Consider the following 5,992-nt stretch of genomic DNA (forward strand, 5'->3'; position numbering starts at 1 on the left):
AAAATAAGAATGCTTGGGATGGGCCCTCTGGAGTACTAGGCTAAGCTTCAATCTATTCATTTTTACCTCCTGCATGTTTCACATATTAATTCCTCTTCCTCCCTTATTCCAGGCTTATCATCAATCACCTGATATATAGCACGATCTCCCAACAACTATCCCTAGTTTTAGCTTCCTCCATCCTTTGCAATTATGTCAGCTATCTTTTTGAACACAAATATGATGAAACAACTGTGTTTCCATGACTTTCAGCCACATTAACTATGAACTCTTTCTGGTTATCTGGCTTTATCACACCTTTCCAAACCCATCCCCCTACTCCTCATATCCATCTTAAGCTGCTCTCTGTATTTGCTTTATACTTTCCTGCTGTAAAAACTTTTCCATTCTCTCTCTGGCTAATGAACTCTCACAGATTTAAATCGAAAGATAGGCACTGTGTAAGGATTTGCTGGTGCCATTCTACACAAAGCTACTGTCATTCCCCCTTGCTGTATCAGTATTTGCACCTTCTCTTCTTAAGTCTTATGACTCAATTAATTTGTGCTTGTATTTTCCTCCCCACTGAGATCTCTTTTTTTTCTTCTTCTTTTTTTTTTTTTTTTTATTGGAGAGGCAGATTCAGAGAGAAGGAGGGACACAGAGAAAGATCTTCTGTCTGCTGGTTCACTTCCCAAGTGGCTGCAATGGCTGAAGCTGAGTTGATCTGAAGCAAAGAGCCAAGCCAGTGCCCATATGGGATCCTGGTGCATTCATGACAAGGATTTGGCCATTGAGCTATCATGCCCCATACCCATTCCTCAAGATCTTTAAGTGGCGATGCAAGACTCTATCTCTAGCATTAGTCACAAAGCATGACATGCATGGAAATACTTCAAAATGTTTGTGGAAATGGAGTTAAATTTTATTTTATTGTATTATTTGAAATCTATGTATGTAAAGGGACTTCAAAAAGTTCATGAAAAACATGTATTATTGAATAATGATGTATGATTTTCAAAATTCCACTTCCCCTGACCTTTGGGAAGTACCAAATACACTCATACATTAGAAAAAGAAATCCTTACTTAAAAAAAAAAAAGAAAGGAAATGAAACAAATTTCATGTTGTCTTTACCTTATGACTTGACAATTCTTTTCTTTATCTTTTATTTTTTTATTCCTTGTGTTACTGACCATTTTGTCATCTTCCAACCAAATACTTTAAGAATTTACTCAAATACTTTTATTCAGAAGTATCAAGAGATTGTCCAATTCATTGAGTCTCAATCATGATAAGTCCTTTGTTTTGTGGACCTTTGTCAATATATGTTTAATTCATATTGAATCTGTTAATTTCAGCCTTTCTTTGCCATACTGTTCCATACGCTTGCATTTTTGACTCCCATGTGATTGGTAAACTGCAGAAAGGCAGTGTTTACTTATTGTATTTTTATCATGACCTGTGTGATACAAACCAGGTGACGAGGGAGACAATGTACAACTATTTCAACAGACAGAGACACAGAATGTAGAGTCAAGAAATCCAGAGGTTTAGGGGGTGGGGGCTGAAGTTTTGCTCTCCATAAAAGGGAGAGGAATCCTGTCAAATTCTTCCCTGCAGTTTTTATTTTCTTCATCAGGATAACAAATTAGTCACATGGCAGTAAGTCTAAGGTCACATCTCCATTCCCTCTAACTAGCCCCTGAGACTGCCAGATCATCCTGTCCCAGAGGGAGGAGAAGGGTGGAATTCCTCACTGAGCACACAGGCTCCCTGAGCTCATTATCTCAGGACACCTTCAGCTGAGGGCTTCGACCTGTGTCAACTGTTGCTTTGCGGGCAGAACACTCTAGCAGAGTTTGTTCCCAGAACACTCAGTTCAGAACTGCCTCACTTCTCAGATTGTTGTCTACCCTGAATGGTCTTTGGCAGTATTTCATTTGTATCTTCTCATAAAATCGTGGTAAACATACATGTAGCAAAACAGTTCATTTGATGAGCTTTTAAAACCAGGGCAAAGGCCTGGAGCAATGGCTCAGTGGCTAAATCCTCTGTTTCCGCATGCTGATGTTCCATAGGAGTACCGATTTTTGTCCCAGCTGTTCTACTTCCCATTCAGTTCCCTACTTCTGACCTGGAAAAGCAGTAGAGGATGGACCAAGGCTATGGAACCCTGCATCTTTGTGGGAGACCTGGAAGAAGCTCCTGGCTTTGGATTGACTCAGCTACAGCTCTTGTGGCTAGTTGGGAGTGAACTAGCAGACAGAAAAACTTTCTCTGTATTTACTTCTCTCAGTAAACCTGCCTTTCCAATAAAAATAAACAAATCTTTTTTTAAAGAGGTTGATAAATGTATATATTTACTTATTATTATGATTTATTTTGTATATTTGAAAGGCAAAATGAGAGAGAGGGAGGGAATGATACAGATAGAACTTCCATCTTTGTGTTGGTTCACACTCTAAAGGGCCACAACAGTTGGTGCTTGGGCCAGGTGGAAGCCAGGAGCCAGAAAATTCATCCGCCCTGCTGTGTGGGTGGCTGGCTCCAAGTACGTGGACCGTCTTCTGTTGCCTTCTCAGGTGTGTTAGCAGAGAGCAGAATCAGAAGCAAAAAAAAAAAAATTATTCAAACTAGAACTCTGATATGGGATGTCAGTCTTGCAGGTGGCCTAACTCAATGTGCCACGAGTTCAGTCCTCCTGGATTTACAAATTTCAAACGACTGAATTCATGCAGAGTGTTTGCTCTAAGAAGTTCAAAATTAAATTAGAAGCCATACTAATGATATCTAGAAAAGATTCATATGTTTGGAAGGCAACAAATGTAAATTCACTTATGTTTTAAATCCTATCACATACTTACAGTATAAAAATTAAACCCATTTGATTTACATGTAGGAGACCAACTTCAAAAATTGCAAAATGCTTAAGAATAATTTTAAATGTGTGCAAGATTTCTTTACTATTAAGCACAAACAATGATGATTATTCATCAAGAACACCCTAAATAATGAAATAATATGCCATGCTCATACATCAGAAGAATCAATATTGTTATCATTTCTTTTAAACATTGATTCTTTTTTTAAAGATTTATTTTTATTACAAAGTCAGATATACAGAGAGGAGGAGAGACAGAGAGGAAGCTCTTTCATCTACTGGTTCACTCCCTAAATGGCTGAAACAGTCGGAGCTGAACTGACCTGAAACCAGGAACCAGGAGCTTCTTCTGGGTCTCCCACACGGGTCTAGGATTTCAAGGCTCTAGGATATCCTCTGCTGCTTTCGCAGGTCACAGATAGGAAGCTGGATGGGAAGCGGAGCAGCCAGGACATGAACTGGAGCCTGTATGAGATGCTGACACTTGCAGAGGATTAGCCAATTGAGCCATCATGCTAGTTCCCCTTCCCCATTTGTGGAATTTATTGAAATCCATTAATGGTATATTCAAGATGTTCTCATTATATTGTATGAAAATTTTATTCAAAGAGTAAAGCACTATGGACAAATATTAATCTCTAGTTGTCTGGTATAATTTAGGGAAAAATTCTTGTGGGTTTTTTTATGTTTTTGTGTTTTTAATCAGTTTTCAATTCATTAAAGTAATTTGTATTGTGCAAGCATAGATAGATAGATGAACAGGTGAGTGTGATGAAGCAAATGAAACTATTATTTATGGAATGTGACAAGTGTTTATTATACAATTCTCTTCCTACTTTTCTGTGTTTCTGTTTAAAATTTTTCTAGTAAATTGTTGGGTAAACATTCAGTAAGTTGTGTATACATGGAAGATTCTAAATAAATTGACTTTTAGCTATCTGTATTTTCCGAGTTTAATCAGAGAACTTCTTTTGGCTGCAAAACACAGAGGTTAAATGCATATTTATGTAGAGACTATATTTCTTCCACATTTTGATTATTCAAGCAACCAATATTCACATTTCTTACAGTAAATTTGAAATTCCAGTACATATCTATAGAGTTCAATCTGCCTGCCCAAAAATATATATGAAAGAATATCTCTGGTCTGATGCTGTGACTAATTACAGCATGGTTTCTCATTTCTGCTGTTCAAGACCAGCTCATTCTGATCATAACCTTGGTTATATAACGGAGGAATCCACAACCATAGGTTATCATACTTAATTTGAGAAAAATAATTTTAAATGAATGATTTGCATGTCTCACTGATGTGAAAGCTACATTGAAAATAATCCATGACTTTGAGAAACATGAGATTATTTTTGTTCATTACAACTGGGCAGCACAGAAATTTTGAAACTTAATTGGCAATATGGTACAAATTCTATCTCCCAAAGAACTGGAAAACAGAAAATATTGCTTTTGTTTCTAACATGTGCTTTAAATAAGAGTAATGTGATTCCGAAATTATAATTTAATGCAAAATATGAGTGAAATGTTACTGTTAGCATGTTATGGGCCAGCTTTGTAAATGTTAATTTTTGTTACATTTGGGAATCCAGAAATGAAGTTTTTACTTAGTTGCCTTAAAAATAAATTTTAAAAATGTTTAAAATGCCTTTTTAAAAAGACATGTATTTTTGTAACCTGAAAGAGTTAGAGAAAGGCAGAAAGAGAGAGATCTTCCATCCACTGGTTCACTCCTCAAATGACTGGAAATGGGCCAGTCAGAAGCTGGGAGCCAGGAGCTTCTTCTGGGTCTCATACATGGGTACAGGACCCCAAGACTGTAGGCCATCCTCCACTGCTTTTCCAGGCCATTAATAGGGAGCTAGATCAGAAGTGGAGCAGCTGGAGCTAAAACTGGTACCCATATGGGATATGAGTGCCTCAGGTAGCGGATTAGCCTGCTATATCACCACACCAGCCCCTAAAAATGCATTTTAAAAAACCTGTATTACAATTTATAGCTTCTTATTGAAAACTATCAGATTGAGAATTTGGTAAAACATATACCAGAAAAAGTAAAAGCTTTAAATTAGGAAAATTTAGAATATGTCAGGCACAAAATTGGAAAAACTCTAATTTAATTAATTTATTTATTTATTTATTCATTGATTACATTGTATTTACGAAACTGTATCACATAAAACTCTTATTTTAGTAAAATTCTCATATATTCCAAGTGTGTGCTTTATATAAAACCCTCACACCCCTTTACATATACCAGTCAGATCTTCTTTCAAAAAAGAAAATCATTCAGCTACAAGAAGTGGAATGAACCAGCAGCGTTCAACTCTATGAGCTTCAGGGTGATGGCTCACTCAGTGGGTCATCCCTCAGAGCTACCAAGCACCAGGAGGAGCTCACACTTGTCCTGGCTACCCACGTGGTACTCCAGTAAGCAATCTCTGCTCCAGAGCTCCCTCTTGCGTTCACTGAGACTTGCACACCTGCATCTTGGTCTGGTAATTTCTCTGAAACCTTTCTTCTACTTTTCTTTCTTCCTTAAAAACATTTTTTAAATATGTATTTTATTTGCAAGCCAGAGTTGCACAAAGAGTAGGAGAGAGACAGAGAAAGGGAGACAGAGAGAGGGAGAGAGAGAGAGGAGAGAGAGAGAGAGAGAGAGAGAGAGAGAGAGAGAGAGAGAGAATCATCCGCTGGTTCACTCCCCTGATGGCTACAATGAGCAGGGCTGAACCAAGTGGAAGCAACAAGCCAGGAGCTTCTTGCTGGTGTCACATTGCTATTTATCTCAGGCTTTCTCTGGCCATTCCTTTTCTCTCTCCAGTGTACCGTTCACAGATGTTATTTCTCCACCTTTCCCCAGTCTGCTCATGATTTTAAAAGTCCCCATGTTTGCTTCCTAAAGCATACAAACTGGCACATTAAATCCTAAGCTTACTGAATTTAGGCAACTTTTTGGTGGTTAAACAGTTTGCACTTGTTGGGGGAAACTACCCAATATTAATATGATGATATTATAGTATCGGTAATACTGTAATAAAGATAAAAGAGATATCACAAATATAAATTGAGCTTATGCATATTATTTCCTTGCAAGGTTAATTGTTTGATTTAGGA

The sequence above is a fragment of the Ochotona princeps genome, chromosome X (assembly GCF_030435755.1).
Source record: "Ochotona princeps isolate mOchPri1 chromosome X, mOchPri1.hap1, whole genome shotgun sequence".
Lineage (NCBI taxonomy): Eukaryota > Metazoa > Chordata > Mammalia > Lagomorpha > Ochotonidae > Ochotona > Ochotona princeps.